The sequence below is a fragment of the Myiozetetes cayanensis genome, unplaced genomic scaffold (genome assembly GCF_022539395.1).
Source record: "Myiozetetes cayanensis isolate MyiCay16 unplaced genomic scaffold, myiCay2020 scf1, whole genome shotgun sequence".
Taxonomy (NCBI): Eukaryota; Metazoa; Chordata; class Aves; order Passeriformes; family Tyrannidae; genus Myiozetetes; species Myiozetetes cayanensis.
This window is the reverse complement of record NW_026086604.1, coordinates 66990238-67006904: the sequence shown is the minus strand read 5'-3', so window position 1 is coordinate 67006904 and position 16667 is coordinate 66990238. Positions and strand designations below refer to the sequence as shown.

At 37.5% G+C, this 16667-nt stretch overlaps 1 long non-coding RNA gene across 1 annotated transcript in view; it reads left to right on the top strand.

Annotated features, from left to right (window-relative positions):
* The first annotated feature begins 3098 nt into the window (after positions 1 to 3098).
* The window catches only part of LOC126635861 (uncharacterized), a 1135091-nt gene continuing 1121522 nt past the window's right edge, over positions 3099 to 16667 (top strand). Inside the window, exon 1 of the long non-coding RNA XR_007627815.1 lies at positions 3099 to 3142. This is a non-coding gene — a long non-coding RNA (uncharacterized LOC126635861). The remainder of the gene's footprint in view (positions 3143 to 16667) is intronic.

Sequence of the window (16667 nt, the reverse complement as noted above, 5' to 3'; positions counted from 1 at the left end):
TAAGCCTCCTAATATAGCAATCACTACATACATACAATTTTGCCACCATAATTACTTGCTGCAGCTGAATCAAGCTATCTTATAAAATCATGGAATGTTTTGGGTTGGGGAACCTTAGGGATCAGCCAGTTCCAGCTCCCCCGCCATGGGAACAGACACCTCCCACTATGCCAGCTTGCTCAAAACCCCATCTAACCTGGCCTTGCCGACTTACGAGGGTGAGACATCCACAACCTCTCTGGGAAACTTGTTCCAGTGTATCACCACCTTCAAATTAAGGAATTTCTTCCTAATATCTAGTCTAAACCCACCATCTTTCAGTTTAAAGTCATTCCCCCTGTTGCTCTTGCTACAGACCCGTGTAAAAAGCCCCTTTCCAGTTCTCTTGCAGGTTCCCTTTAGGTATTGGAAGGTGCCGTAAGGTCTCCTCTGCCTTCTCCTCTCCAGGCTGAACAGCCCAAACTCTATCAGCCTGTCTTTTCCACAAAAAGATCCAAAAACCAAAACAAACAAAAACCCTAAAACAACCACAACAAAAAAATCAAAAAAAACCAAAGAATAATTTGCAAAACAGCTTAGATGTTTACAGTTCTGTTTTAAAAAAGCAAACTCTTCAACTTGAAGGACTGCTGAAAAGATCACCAGATGGTGCTTTGTACAACTAGGATGGGTATGGCTAATAGCCAAGATGGCTTGCAGTTTACAGTGAAGTTCTTAAATTTGTACTTTCTGTTATTGGCAGAGCATATAATCAATGTCACCTAGCTGACTGGACAGCTACCTGAAATACTTGTCTGTCATGTTAGCATGCACAGAATCTGTGCCTGACTTACAAACACTTCTTTCAAAATTCAGGGAATGAGAAGCCAACAAGAGCAAAAAGCTGGACTATTTTTGACAGAAGTTAATGGACAAACATGGGCTGGAGAGCTTCCTGCTGTGCCCCAAAGGCCAGCTCACTTAACCTTTGCAGTACTCTGGGCTTTTCCCTTTAGGAAAGCCTAAAAGAAGGTAGCTGTGCCTAGAAACCCCACTGTGTCCAAGAAGGAAATTACTCATGCTGCATACTGTAGGACTTCAGACATATAGTGTGACCTCCTGAACAGAATTAGGAAGCAATAGCTGAGAATTCAATAAATAAACTACCAAATTTCCTATAGAACTTCTGCCTTTGAACATGTAGGGACAGGGCAATATTAGGATGAAGAAATTGTAAAATATAACCTACGCACTAGACAACACAGTCTGTATGCATTCAGCATTATGCCTGCCTGGTTTTGATGACAGAAATTATCTTTCTCTCTTTAGCTCAGAAGAACCAAACCAGACAGAATAGATATAGAACTTTATTCCTTCCTTCAAATCAATTTAAAAGTCAATTAAGTTCAAAGCAATAGATTCAAGATCCCCCCATGGAAATAATTTTAAGGCAGAGATAGCAGTGTCGAGTGAATTTGTAGCACAGGAGAGATCAATAACTGAATGAGGTGACAATCTGTGAATGCAACAGGGAAAAAAATAAGGATGAAACTAAAGTCAGTGGGTACTCAGAAGAATGGAAAGACAGGTCTGCAGGAAGACAGGTCTTTATGTATGTAGAGGTCCTCATACTAAGCCACTAGTGGCACTGGAGCTAAAAGCATTCCCTTGTGTTAACAATTGTCACACTGAGAAACTGTGTGCACACACATACACAAGCAGAGGAGGACTGGGTGTGGCAGCTCAAGAAGTGCAAAAGCTATCATTAGTGTGTCTGCTACACATTATTGTGTCTTGCAGTGGTGCAAACAGAATTAAAGCTTAGGTAGTCATAACAATCATAGGTCTGTTATCTACTTCTCCCTTAACTCTTTACTTTTTTGGCCTATGTTTGATATCAGGATAGATCTTTAAAGGTCCTTGTTAGCATCAGGGGAAAAAAAAAATACAAAAAACAGGTAGTCAAGCAGAAGCCCCAAAGGAAAGAACAGGTCATAACCTAAGCCCAACAAAATTGTTTGACAATAGAGAATTTTTACATAAGATAGAAACACTAAACCCGGGGTTTAAGTTCTTCCATTTATAAACTATTTACATGCTAAATTAATATGAAAAAAGACATCTTTCATTTAATATGAAAAAACATGCAGACACCTACACCACGTCTGAAAAAATTAGCAGTCACAAATCTACAAAAAACTACAGATACTGTGCTATTTTGTACTTTATGTTAGTGACTAGTTGTGTTCAATATATCCTAAAAACATATATAGTCTACATCTAACTAAAGAAATAATACAGACATACTTGCAGATTGTAAACACCTTCAGATTTACAGGAACTATGTTACATTTTTACCCGTATACTTCACATGTCTTTACTTCTCACGTTAATTATAAGCTTGTTTGAAAATGACAAAAACATTAACGTGGCATGACAATAAACTTCACAGCCAATGTTTAATTGCATCATAAAACCTAACATGTAAAAAAGTTGAAGAATTTTCACAATAAATCTTAGAATTATAGTTCTGAATCTTACTTTAATGAACATAATTAAATCTAGTAGCTCCTTTTAGAAATACTATAATTCAGCTGAAAAAGAAGCTTAATCTGAAGTTCAGAAATACTGCTACTGTCTGAAGTTTAGAAGTACTACATCTGCATTAAAACCAAATGAAAGCAAAAATGCATCCCATTTCAGAAGTATCATTGGCTTATGTTCCTGGCCAAATTCCAGTTTGGAGTTTATGTTCTTTTTATATGTCTTTCAGTATTCCAGAAACACTTAAAGGCATATATGTCACTCATATTTCTAGCTGAAGTACATGTCTTGTACTGTCTCTCTGTACAGGCATAAATTGCATCTTCATGGGTTTCTTTTTTCCCCCTGTTTACCTGGGACAGATATTTGATAGATTGAAATAATCTGTACAACAAAAATTCCACATGCATATACAGAGGGACCTGGATAGACTGGAGAGATGGGCTGATTCCAACGGGATGAAGTTCAACAAGGTCAAGTGCCGGGTCCTGCACTTTGGCCACAACAACCCCTGCAGCGCTACAGGCTGGGGACAGAGTGGCTGGAGAGCAGCCAGGTGGAAAGGGACCTGGAGGTGCTGATCGACAGGAAGCTGAACATGAGCCAGCAGTGTGCCCAGGTGGCCAAGAAGGCCAATGGCATCCTGGCCTGGATCAGGAACAGTGTAGTCAGCAGGAGCAGGGAAGTGATCCTTCCCCTGTACTCTGCGTTGGTGAGGCCACACCTGGAGTATTGTGTTCAGTTCTGGGCCCCTCAGTTCAGGAAAGACATTGAGGTGCTGGAGCGGGTCCAGAGAAGAGCAACGAGGCTGGTGAAGGGACTTGAGCACAAGTCCTATGAGGAGAGGCTGAGGGAGCTGGGATTGTTTAGTCTAGAGAAGAGAAGGCTTAGAGGTGACCTCATCACTCTCTTCAACTACCTGAAGGGAAGTTATAGCCAGGTGGGGGTTGGTCTCTTCTCCCAGGCAACCAACAACAGGACAAGGGGACATGGGCTCAAGCTCTGCCAGGGGAAGTTTAGGTTAGATGTTAGGAAGAAATTCTTTACCGAGAGGGTGATCAGGCATTGGAACGGCTTGCCCAGAGAGGTGGTGGATTCACCATCCCTGGAAGTTTTTAAACAGAGATTGGACATGGCCCTTAGTGCCATGATATAGTAATTAGAGTTGGATCAGGGGTTGGACTTGATGATCTTGGAGGTCTTTTCCAACCCAATCTATTCTATGATTCTATGATTCTATATACTTGCCTTTATACAGAGTTCATATTTTTCTTTCCTTACCAGGAAGAACACATAAATTAAGTGTTTTCTCTGCTCCATAACATTGCCTTATCTGAGTCTTGGGCCACGGCATGCTTTGTACTACCAGTGCAATATCTCTTCTTGTGCTAGGCTGACTTCCCACTTTGCAGGTTCAGGAAGCCCAGGACAAGCTATTGTACCATGCCAGCATATGGAAACATGAGGCTTCTCCTACAGTAGCTTCTCATTGACATCCCATCATGTAATTCACCATACAGTTATGTTCCTACCATGTGGCCTATAGTGGGGAAGAGGAGAGGTCCATAGTTTACATTTTCCCATACAACATATTCTGCTTATATGAGGTAACATCAAAAAACGCAGTGAGGCAGAGAAGAGGTGATACCCTTGAAATATGTGAGGCTCCCTAATGGTTAAATATTATGAAGTGATGAATAATTTAAGTTCACAACTTTTACTCAAGTCAAATGCGAGTTGCTTATGTTCTGTACAGAACTGGGTTCTCAGTGTTCTATTAGGTCTCCATGATGGACTACTGTCCTTGATGAATTAATAAGAACACTGTAAAATGATTCTAGTGCTTCCTGATTATCAAAAAAGGCATGTACACTACTAAAATGAATTCACAGATGAACGGGCCAAAGTCAATAAAAATGTTTTAGTCAAACTTCTGCTTGTGTCACCACAATCAACAAACAAATAACCTGACTCTACAAACAGCCTGAAGAACATATCTTGAAAACACATGCTTAAAACTAATAATATGAAAACAAATTCAACAGCCCCACATATGGGTTATGTCAAAAATAATCACAAGTTTAGAATACTTAGCAGTTAATGATCAGAGACTTTGCAGAGTTTTGATTACTTTAGTTTTACATACTGCCTATGCTATTTTCTTAATTTTTATGTAGTTTGATTTTTTGTTTGTTTGTTTGTGTTTTTTGGATTGGCTTGGTTTGGTTTGGTTTTTTTCCAGAATGGAGAGTATTATCTACATGTGACTTGCAGACTTTATTTGAAAAAGTCACATAGGCAACAGGAAGTTATCTTTCATATTTGGGTTCCTGCATGTGCAATTGGGTTGCTTTTTAGGTTCTACCCTAGAGTAATGTATATTGAATTGTTCTTGTCCTTCAATTGTAGAACTTCAAACTGATACCAAATTCTTAAACCTAACACACCAGATACTGAACTAGTAAAAGGCTCTAGTCAGAAGTTTCTGCACTAACTGAACTAACCTCTCCAAAGATTTGCAGCCAACTTTAGAAAACATTCCTGGATTGTTCTGAATTTCATTTCTACTATCTTTGATTGTAGCAGTTTTTTGTTTACCAGAATCTATCTTAAGCAGTTTAAAAGGTCAGAAAGATCACACAAAATACTAGACTAATTTTGAATTTGGTTTTCTTTTTTTTTTCATGCCTTGTACACCACTACTAGAAAGGATTTCAAAGCCACAGATTAAATCAGAAATGAGACAACAATAAACTTCTGCCTTGGGATGCCAGATACCTGCCTGTCATCTGAACTTTGAACCATACTTTGAACTCTGCTATTCCTTACTCAGATTTATATATACTACAATTTACTTTAAACATGTTATTTTAAACATTCTACAGAATTTCCAGCATTGTTGTGCTTTGTAAAAAAAAAAACAAGTATACCATTTATGCTAATAACAAATAGAAGGTTAATATATTTCATTTGCCTATTAATGACTGTATTCTTTAGTCAAATAAGCTATATCCTGTTTCCAGTTCAGTTAACACATTTTTCTGTTGATTAGAAAGATGTGTCAGATGTTTTCAGAGACTTAAAAGAACATTTATCAAGGCTACCCTTCTACCTGCAATAGTGCAAACTATTTCTTACCACATTAGTCTAAAACATACATAAGAGGAATGAATCACACTAAGTAATTTTTCAGCTATTACAACACTGCCATTAGCAACCCAACAGGACAAAATAGGTATCAGTCACTTCTGTATTAGTTGAGTCATATGGACAAAGCCTAACTCAGCCATATATTCAGCAGTCTAACTCAGGTACATTAACAGTTATTCATAAGTCAATCAGCTGTTTCTGTCATGGTTAAAACCATATCACAGCTTCTCAGAAGAGACAAAGCAGAACACAGCCTTCCTAAAGATAAGATGTCAGTGGGAAAAGGAGAAGGAGGAAGAGTCAAAATGTGAGTCCTGGAAAATCAGTTCCTGGAAATCCTGTTCCTGCCTGCTGGTCCTGAATGGAGAACTATGAGTGGGGTATGTCTCCTCTTCTTGGTCAAAAAATATCCACTGCTCCCACAGCTCTCAACAAGAAAGTAAACTTTTCAATGCTCTGGCAGAGAAAAAGCAAGCAAAGCTGTTTTGCTGCCCCAAGAATCTGCTCCTGTCAATCATTCTGACACATTGCTCTAGTCAGATTAACGTATCTACCAAAGTGGACATAAAGATTATCATCATGCGTGCTGGAGCTGTGGACTTGTATTGATTCATTAGGTGCAAATGACTATCCTGCATAGCTGGACTCCAGATTTTAACTGGATTAGATTTCTTTTTTACGTGCTTCAGAGAGCTGCATTGTCTGGTATCTGCTTGTCCTTCAGGTTGTCATATATTAAAAAGAACCTGCAGACACATATGAAGGGTTAAAACAGAAACTGTCCTTGTATGCACAGCATACACCTCCACACACTTTTATATTCCAGTCTGGAGCAGGGACAAAGGAAAGCAGTTATTCTTAAACCATAAGTAATAGTTATGAAGTAGGATGCAGAGTGATTAATCAAGCTTGCCACAGCTCTCTAAGGTTTGGGCCCTATACTCAAAAGAAATCTCCATCTGTCTCACTCTAACCTCTCCCATGCATACAGAATGATCTAGGTAGAGTTATAGCTGCAGTCTCCAGGCACAAGGCTGAGTTTAAACCTAATATTATGAGAAAACACTTAAATGGAATTTGCCAAGTACTACCAAAACTATTTTGCAGATAGGAAGTGTATGTGATTCTGCTTTGGCTGAGTTTGCAGCTTTTCAGTGTGTTCTCACAAATGTTCAAGTAGCTGAATATGGACTGCTGACTAGTCAATAAATGCTTATCCTGAATCATGCTGGATAATGGATTTAAAATTGTATTTATCTTTGAAGGTTACTGATTCTATTTTAGACCTCAAGAAGGTTTGAAAAACCTTTTTTCCTCCCTCTATCCCTTAGGTCTAATTAAAAAAAGCTACCACTTACAATGTTGCCCAACCAGTGATGTTATGTAAGTATTTCCAGAAATCAGATTTGTCCAAAGAAAGAACAGAAAGATTAAAATATGACATCAATTTTCAAGTAACCCTTTATTTTCTGATACCTTTACATTTTTAAAATTTACATTTAGCCCACGTTCAGAATTTAGAAGCAGAATGTATTTAGAGAGATAGGTGATTTTAAGCCATTATCTGTGGTTTTATTTTGCAAGCTATTTTGTAGTTAAGTCTGCAAAATGAACTAATGTATCTGAAATTTACTTACAGGTGCCCAGTTGTACAAGATTTGAAGGGTAGGTCATTCCTCAAATTTGTGGCTCTGGGCCTATATCACACTCTTATTTGCCATTTTTAAAATGTTAGCAAACCTCTAAATTTTGTAGTAGTGAGGAAAAGCTGGACAATTACCTGTTCAGTCTTTCATCAACAATAAAACAAATAACACAATATAAAACTTTTTTTCCCTTAGTTTTTCTAAGCTGCAAAATGGCCTCATGACTTTCAGCAGAATGACAAGTGATCATCTGGCGAGATACCAAGCTGGCAAGTAGAAATTCTCACCCATTGGCCAAGAACATGGCTGGCACCTTCCCAGCTTGCCTGCTGCCTAGCTCCCAGATTCCTGACAGCCTCCACCATTCTTCCTGTGGCCAAATGCCTTATCCTGTTGCTGGCTGCTTGATTTGCTGCTGGTCTGCACTCTGTCAGGCTGGCTGGTAGAGTGCCTTGAGCTTGCTCTCCAGTTCCCCAGATGCCCAGGGACACATCTGTTGTTTAGGATCTCCAGCAGAGAGATGGGCCAAAATGGACCATTATCCTTTGCCAGAGTATCCAGACTGCTGACATTTAATTCCAATGTAAAGACTCCACAAACCACAGACTCCACAGCTCAGGATCGCCTATAAAAGAGCAATTCCCTTTTTTTTCTCATCATCTCTGACTGAAGACTAAACAGCACAGAAACAGACTGCAGTGATTTGTCCATTTGCAGTAATATCCTAGTTCATGTGAAGTTGAGTAAGACCTTCTTTGGAGTAGGATGACACTAGGATGAAATACAGGTGTAATAAAATTATTTATGAAGGTCTATATTCTATATCTATTTGTGGGGACACAATGTGCAAAACACATGATAAACAATAATGAATCACCTGTGAGTGTAATCTCCTACTTCAATGAAAAGAAAAAGGGAAAAAAAAAAAAGAAAATTAAAGCACTTACCTATCAAAAAATCTCAGACTAAACTTGCATGGAGAGACAGTGTAATATAATAAGGGGTTCGGATGTTTGTGTAGAAGGTCTTTGTTCAAATCGAGGACTCAGAATCTTAACTGTGTATTAAAGGCATACAAACACAGCTTTCAGTGATCTTTGTCAATATATATATATATATACAGTATGTATATGACTTTGAAAAAAACCTCACCATAAGGGGGCAGTTCTATTGACTGACCTACCTGGGTTACACTCTACAATAGAGAAGATATCCAACCATACTGGTAAGTGTGAGTATTTAACCTTTGCATTATGCATGACTCCTTCCAGGAAAGAAAAAAAAAAAAAAAAGAATAGAATAAAACAGAACAGAAATTTTGGGGGTTTGTAACACAGCATTCTTAATGAAATTAAGATGGAAATATGGATTTCCCATGAAATCAGTAGATTCTTTTTCTTTCTCCCTGAACCCATTCCCGCTGCTAACACCTGCAAAAAGTAGTGGTGAAAAGTTTGTGGAAGAAACCAAAACAATTTGCACTGACAACAAGCAAAATCCAAGAGACCTTCTATTGTTAAAAGAACTCAAATACACCAAGCCATCCTACTTCAGTTCAGTGCTACCCTCTTAAGGAAATTAATTAATTCCTTCAATGCAGCAAAAGAAGACACTACTTCGGTAAAAGAAAGATAGTGAAAGATACAAAGGCCAGAAGAAAATGCAAGGCTTCAATCAGCCTGCAGAGGAGAGCATCTATAATTTTTTATCCGTGGTTTAAGCTTTATTAAAGTCTCCATTCCCTCTTGCTTCCTCTGTATTGCAGCACTGAAATATAGATTTTTGGAGATTCTGGGATTGGTTTAGTTATTAGTACTCATAACCCATACTAACAATGAATATTTACAAGAAAGTTACACAATAATTTTCTCAGTCATTAAATAAACTTACACTTTATTCAAAAGCCTGGATTAAACTGGATCCACAAAACTGACCCATTCTCAACACTGAGACTAATAAAAACTATGAGGAATGGTGCAGCTTTACTAGTCATACTCTTCCTTGGATGAGTTTAGAAATTATTAAATACAGGAAGAAGTACAGATGAAACCTTCATACTTTACATATTCCTTTTTAGCAAAACTGCCACAGATTTATTTCGTTATTGACTTTGAACACCGGAGTGAGAAATGTTTGGGGTTGACCCAATTCCTTATGGGTCCTCACACAGCTCAGCCCTAGAGAAGGGAAAAAAAGAAAAAGGATGAAGGAGGCTGCCAAAGAAAGCATTTTTCATGTTCAGACCTTATTTCTATCATTCACGAGATTGGATGAAACAGAATTGGATGAGACATAATCACACAGTGACATGTCCTACATTTATTAAGCAATGCTGGGAAATAAAAATATTAAGTAACAAGGTATATTCCTATTTACTAATCTATGGAATATGGAACAATTCTACCATGGAAGAAACTCTCATTTATACTAAACAAAACCAATTTTTAAAAAAATATTAAGTTTTTTTATGGAAAAGGAAGGTTAAAAATTTTTAATCTTTGGAAGGTAAACATTGTTTACCTTCATATTTTGAGATATGTGAATAATATATAACAGTACTCATATAAGCTCATCTCTTCCTATTGCCTTGGAAATCTGCTATAGGAAGTAACAGCCACCTTATTAGCTGAAAATGGGTGTGTGGCATAACTTTCAATTTTTAGGTGAAACTGACATTTGAATGCATAACAGCATTGCACAGTATAACAGTCTGACACACTGAAATGATAAAATGCCAGCTCTCAGCTGCAGAAATGAAGAAGGAAAAAATTATGCTGAACGAGAAAAAATGTTGTTAGATTATATAGCAGTTCTTCCGTCTCCCCTGACTTCACTCCTCCCTAAAAAAGAAATCAATGATTTTTATTCTGAAGATATTCATCAATACCATCAGGAATGTTATTACAGGCACCTGAGAGGTTCTTTCACAGTTGTTTCTGGGTAAGGAATAAAATGCTTGCTTGATGTATTGAAATTTTTAACCTGTTGCTCTATGTGTTTTTTTATTCCTGCTTTTTAATCTAGTGGCTCCCCTATTTTCCAACCACAGAATGATTTTCAAACACTCATCCTTCTTGCTAGATCAACATGTGCACTGAGACTGACAATTTGCAGATTTTTCTTTTAAACTTCATGAGCCAGCTAGACTAGTTTATATGGCAGTATGAATCACAAAGTTTGGGAATCACTATGTTGGAAAACAGCATTTAGAAGTAAAAGAAAAGCCCAGTGTGAATTCAGGCTAATATAATAATGAAAAAAACAGGAGAAGGACAATATTAATGGTAGCTTCACAGTGTAACGTTCCAATAAGCCTCAGTTAAGATCTGTTATCTTCAGCAGTGAAGGATTAGGACTGGCACACATTAGCAATCTTGACTCACCATGCAAGAAGCTAGTAAAAGATATCAGTACATGGCAGATATCAAATATTTACAGAATGGATTACTTTCATATTCATTGTAAAAATCTCATTTTTTGTCCAGCTTCAGCAAATGCATTTTATAATTCTGGAAGTTACTTCTTGTTCAAAGATGGGACTAAAACAACAACGCTGCATGAAATTTCTGCAAAGTCATAAATATTTTCATTTTTTTCCTTGGGGGGAAAAAACCCAATACCTTATTAAATTTGATGTGCACTCTTGACAAAGAATATTTTATACACCAAACAGCTGTCCCAGCACTTTCTCAAAGTAAAATTGCAGTGCCATGGACAAACTAAGCTCTTGAACTAAAATAGTTATGGGCAAAGAGTTATGTGTACAGCTTCCTTCCTTCCATTTTCCTCTAGTTTCAAACAGGGAAGTGATCGGAGCTTTTCCAAACCAGGCTGCACTAAAAAGAGTGGGTCTTGCGTACTTTGTGGATCCATGGAATTGCATGGCTTGTAATGGAGTGATATTGGCCCAAAAAGTACTCCATAAAAGAAAAACAAAAAAACAAAATTGATGATATTTACTTGCTTCAGTTGAATCTATAACTCAAGTGACCAGTACAACAGAGTTTTTAAGTTTAATATGCTATCTTTCAAATTTCTGCATGTTATCATCTTTATAGCAGGTTGTATCACCAGACACATGATACATATGTGACAGGAGAGATTTAGGTTAGATATTAAGAAAATGTTCTACACCCAGAGGGTGGCTGGGCACTGGAACAAACTCCCCAGTAAAGTGATCACCACACCAAGCCTGCCAGAGTTCAAGTGTTTGGACAACACTCTCAGAAACATGGTGTGATTCTTGGGGAAGTCCTATGCAGGGCCAGGAACTGAACTTCAGACCCTTGTGGGGTCCTTTCAAGTCAGGTCAGCAAGAGGGGAAAAAATAAGGGAAAGCCTGCTCCATGATAAGCACTTTTCTTCAATTTACTTTTATTCAAATCAGTCAGAGTTCTATTTCTTGTCAACATATTTTGGAAAACCTTGAATATTTTACCAGTTTTCCAAATTGTTTTCAATTCTATTGATATATTTCATTCATATTGGTTAGTCACCTTTCAGACAGAATAATTTCAATTTCTGAAGCTGTGAGACATTTTAAGAAAGTATGCATTTTTAAATATACATACATCCATACATACACACATAAATATATATTTATATGTATATAAGTATAAAGAAAAAAATACAAAGGCCTACCTGAGAATCAGGGATTTTAGTTTTCCATATACTAGTATTAGCCCAAAGCAATTCATATTTTTTCCTATTTTCTTTTATTTTTCTTCCATTTTAGAAGTATAAACTATATTTGAAATTGCAGAATTTCTCCTAAAATAGAAAATCCAGTTCTATTCTGTTATAAATCATTATCCTACTTAACTGTTTTATGCCTTTGTGATCAACAAAAACTCATTCATTGTCCTTTCCTTGCTTATTGCACTCCGTGATGGCACATCTGCAACTAAAATTCCATTCACAGGACAAAACATATCATACTCTCAATCCAAATCTCAAATAAAGAGAGGTGATTCTGCCCCTCTGTTGCACTCTGGTGAGACCCCACGTAGAGTACTGTATCTATTTCTGGGGCCTCAGCATAAGAAGGATGTGGACCTGTTGGAGCGGGTTCAGATGATCAAAGGTCTGGAGCATCTCTGCTATGAGAGAGTTTGGGCTTTTCAGCCTGGAGGAGCGAAGGCTCTGGGGACACCTTATTGCAGCCTTCCAGTACCTAGAGAGGCAGGAGAGGGACTTTTTAGAAGTGAGAGGACCAAGGGAATTGCTTTAAACTGAGAGTCAATTTAGATTAGATATTAGGAAGAAATTCTTTACTGGGAGTGTGGTGATACACTGGAATTGGTTGCCCAGTGGGTGCTCACCCCTGGAAGTGTTGAAGGCTGGCTTGGGTGGGGATTTGAGCAGGCTGGTGTCATAGAAGATGTCCCTGCCCATGGCAGAAAGGTTAGAACTAGCTGTGTTTTAACGTCCCTTACAACCCAAACCATTTCATGATTCTATGATCTTCAAGTTAAGACATCAGTGATTATAGCTTTTCTGCACATGCATCATCCAGAAATGTATGCATTGCTATTCACATTTCCTAAGGACATTAATTTTCAAGTTATTAGAAACTAGGCTTCTATTATTCTAATAAATAAACCAACAAAGTATTGCATCTGAATTCTCACACATACTACAGTCAAAATGACAATCCATGACATGAAAATACAGACAATAGTCTGAGTATCTTGGAAGTTATAGTTACTTTTTTCCTAGCTTGAGGGCAAGATTATCTGACTTGTCACAGCCATTTAGAGAGTTCATCTGTTCAGAGGTATAATGCTCTGAGAGCACGTATTGTAATTTTCTTTTATATTTTGTCAAAGATTAGCTTATGACCTCCTGGAAAATTCTGCTTTTCCTCCTTACATTCAGATTAATTTTGAATTTTCTTCTTTGTCCTCCCTCCAAGATTTAGCTATCGTGGCTGACATGCTTTGTACAGTAGGACAATCTAAGCTAGTTATATTTCAGGAGAAAGGTAATTGAATTCTAACGAGCAAGTGGGATCAGCAGAGGTCATTTCAAGTGATAAAACATAAGACTTGTTCCATTTCAAACTAGCAATGATGAAGTTAAGATGAACTATTTGAGTTCCAAATTTCTATGAACATTAGAAAAAGATTGAACTCATGCTGCTTGGACAACTGTATTACAACAGCTATCAAGGACCATTATTACCCATGATAATATCATATGTTTATATACTATGCTACTATGAAACACGCGAGTTCCAATTCTGACAATCTTTATTTCTAGTGCTAATCATTTTAAATATATTTCTGCAACTACAGAAATATTGTTGAGTATTTAAATGTGTGGACACTCAGAGACATAAAACTAATGCTTCTCTAGTGTTCAGTCTATGATGTTTAGGATATACTGCAAAAGAATGACTCATTTAGACAAAACAATTGAGTGTATTTGACAGTTAATTTCTTTTCATAGAAGTGTGGCCTCGTCTCTCTTCCCAGCTTTGTTATCTTCTCCTATGTATTTTTACTACTTCTGCCCTTCTTCTTATGCCTCAAGTAAGCCAAAAGAAAACTATTTATTCTCCTCCTCCCACCCACTGAGTTTTCTGTTGGCTTAGTGAGCTAAAGTGGCATGCATACTAAGTACTCCAAGAGAACAAAGCAGCTACAAAAAAACCATGGAAAGGCAGGAGACTATTGGATCAGGGTCAAGAAGGGAAGGACAGGTGACCTGTGGAGGTCAATAAAACTAAGAGGACCCCAGGAGAGGCAAGAAACTGGAATGGTTTATTGGACTTACAAGTTCATATTTCAAGGGTTTAGGGTCTACCTATTCAACATTCAACACATTCAAACTATTACAATTTATTACAAGCAGGGGATTTCAGGGGATGACATAAGGGGAATACCCAGGTTAACAAATCTGGGGTCTTAGCAATTACCTTGTGGGGAAAAACCCACTTTATCTTGGGCGATTTACAGGGGGATGCAAGGATTCATGGAACACAAAGGGAGAGATGAGCTACAAATAGGTCTTCTGCAGAGGTTTGGTGAAATCAAAGGTGTGGACCAACAATATCTCCTTTGTTTCTCAAACTGGATGTTTTTCCCCAACTCTCATAGCCCATGGCTTTCTGCAAAGTCCACTCAAATCTCTTTCTGCAGATATCATATTTTGGGATCCAACATTACCTATTGTGCAGGTAAGTTTTTACTCTGGCTCAACACACTACATACATACATATAAAAGTTATCCAGATATTATCCAAACAAAGACAATGGAAATTGCAACCATTTGATGTATCTAAAATTAAGTCAATTTCACAAGACACCTACCTGTGGTTTTAGGCAGTTATGACTAACACCTTCTCATCTACATTCCAATTGTTTTAAAGTACTGATAAAACAGTCTGTGCACTGCTGTTCCCTACAACAAAGACTATCACTCTTTGTATCTGTAGAGAAAGAGAAAGGCATACACTCAAACAAGCTTTTAAGCAGAATTCATTATGGCACTCAAAATGACCTTTGAAAATCATTAGTGAACAAGTTACCAGCATTTGAAGTTTCATTCCTCTCACCTCATCTGGTATTATTTTTTTTTTTTTTGGTACAAATAACTTTGTTAATTATCATTAAAAGCATTTACTCTGAAATGTAAATGCTATACAGCTGACTAGGAGGCATGTCAGTCAAGAGTGTCTTTTTCCTTCCCATTCTGAGACTCAGACATTTGCAGTATGACCCTACATCCTGAATATGTCAGTATAATACACATAAATGAAGAAATGTTTTCCCATTAGCATTGATTAGGATGTTTCATAGCAGCTAGTATCAATATAGTATCCCAGATATTAATTTTCCTACCTTACACAGCTAGGACTGGTGATGTTAATTGTTTATATACTAAGACAAAGAAATACATTGGTCTTTGAGAATGATTATGCTGAGGATTCTTAGCTTTATTATAGAGCCTCTAAATCTTCTAACTCTAAATGCACACAATACCACAGAAATATTTCAGACCAGATCCTCTGCAGCAGTAAATCAATAGAGCTCTACTGAAATCAATGGAGCTGGCGTGATTTACAGTAGCTCAAGATCTGCCCTTTCGATTGTACCCAGTGATATAAGAGACTCAAGAGGGTTATTACAGTAATATTAAGGAATATATTTTCCAGTAAATTACAGTTCTTTAAAGATAGACCAAGGAAACATGAATAGGCATTGCACTATGACACTGTTGTAGCAGAGAAGTAGCAGAGGGTCATGCAGTTGTTCACCCAGACCCCAGCTGCCTGTAGGTAAGCACCTGATTTAACTCAGCTGTTTGTTCTGGTTACATTAAGAGACCTCCATTTCCCCTGTTCTGCCTACTCGTATCAACATACAGAAATACTTGGGGGAATCAATTTTCCCTCACTGCAAATTAACTTATGCCGTTGGATTACAGCAGGCGTGCAACTCCCAGGCTGACAGAGGGGTCCTATCACCAGCCTAATTGCTGAGCTTCCTCTGTCTCTGTCCTTTCCAGAGGCAAAAAAAAGGCCACTAAGATCTTTGCTCATGGATCTCTGCAGGTGAGTCTAATCTTCTGCTCTGATTACCAGTGCAGAGAATCCTTAACTTCAACACACGAAGTGCCTAAGCCATCAAGTTCAACCAGGAAAAAAAACCAACAACAAACCACCAGAGTTTGCAATGCTGTGGTCACATTTGATGTCAATCCTCTCTATTTTAATATATTTTAAAAACTTTTTAAATGAGAGGGTTTAAGATGACCTCTGGTAATTTGATCAACCACAAGAATGACATGGCCTGGTGAGCAAAACAGACATAAAATCACTTAAAAAACATTTGACAAAGATGTTAAGAAGAATACCTGCAGTAACACATTTGGCTTCTATGTGCCTTTAAGGAATAGAGCTATATGAAGAATGAACACGAAAACCTTGAGTGTGTGTTGTAGTGCCACATCTCAACTGTACTCACCCGTGCATTTAGTTTGCCAGGCCATGTAAATTACGTTGGTCTAATGGATAAAGAAGCAATTAGCTATTCTCTGTTATTTCTTACACTGATTCAAAGTCAAAGTCCCCGCTATATTCTTCAGTGGCATTGACAAAAATTCACTGATGTGTTCCTTTCAAAGCAGAGAAGACAGGAACATAAAAGAATACCTAATTAATGTATTGCTAATTGCAAAGATGCAATCTTGGACAGAGATATTTAAACATATTAATCAATAAATTCAAAAATTCAGGTAAATTATTTGTAATAAAATTGTCTAATTCTAGTAATTCTAGTACAAGACTGTACATTGAAAAATCTACTCTAATAGATCTTCTTTAAAACAGGACCTCTGTAAGAT